This window comes from Cyprinodon variegatus, unplaced genomic scaffold (genome assembly GCF_000732505.1).
Source record: "Cyprinodon variegatus isolate N-32 unplaced genomic scaffold, C_variegatus-1.0 Scaffold398, whole genome shotgun sequence".
Classification (NCBI taxonomy): domain Eukaryota; kingdom Metazoa; phylum Chordata; class Actinopteri; order Cyprinodontiformes; family Cyprinodontidae; genus Cyprinodon; species Cyprinodon variegatus.
This window is the reverse complement of record NW_015150851.1, coordinates 610,205-611,315: the sequence shown is the minus strand read 5'-3', so window position 1 is coordinate 611,315 and position 1,111 is coordinate 610,205.

Here is a 1,111-nt window from a genome sequence, read left to right as displayed (position 1 = left end):
GATGGAGTGCCATCAATGCTCCCGACATCAGGGGAAAGTCCAAATGTATCTCTCAAAACAGTTCCTTTTAGGCAAAACAGCAGCGAGTGTGAAATCCAGTATAATGATAATCAAGACTCATCAGGAGGCTGTTGCATTACCAGGCTGCCAAATAAACCTTTTCACAATTCCGCCTATGCAGCTCAGCTTCCCAGCACCAAGCAAACAAACGAACAGATCAGTCCGGGTTTTGGAGGAGCAGCAAAAGAGGCCAGCACAGTTCAGCAGACAAAGGAGCCAAAGTGATAGGACGTCATGACGCAAGCAGCTTCATGGCAGATGGGACCTGCTTATATGCAGCAGCCGCAATTGATCTTAAAGTGGCAGCGTATCATTTATGCTGCTACACTAATTTGATCATATACCAAATTTTTCCAAATAAACTTTTGTTTTCAAATACAAAATCCACCTTAAACTGTGATATGGTTTTCAACCATGTTTCCCTTCCTCTTTGTACATAGTAGTTTAGTTTAGTTGGGTTTCACTAGTTTCTGATAAGAGTGTTAAACTGAAATATTTTTGACTTGGAGCTGAATGATATTTGTTATTAAACTCTTATATTTTGAACAAAAATTGTGGTCAATTTATTCCATGTATGTCCAGATTTAACAGTTTGACCATGATTAGAGCTTGAATCACTCTTTCATTTATTGTTTTAACACACAGCTAGTAGGGCGTGTATCTATCAACAATATGTAACAGCCGAAATAATATCTGATTTAATAAGATATTTAACTACCTGTAGCAGGGAGGGCAATAAACATCTTAAAGTATCAGAAATATAAATTCCCAGCTGGCTGGGAATAGAATTGAACATAAAATCACAACACACCTTACCTCATCAGTGATCCTCATAGTTCTAAAGATTACCCCCATTCTTCCTAAGGTTAATGTGATTCACTGTTTTACCAGCAGATGGTGCATTTTAGCAGGATTTAAAGGAATAGTACACCCAAAACATGATTAACCTTTCGTCTGGTTTGGTCTGCCGTGGTTTCCGTAGACTCGTGAACGCGCTTTTAGAAAATCCTATACACTACTGTTTATGCTCTAAAAACATTCTAAATGACTT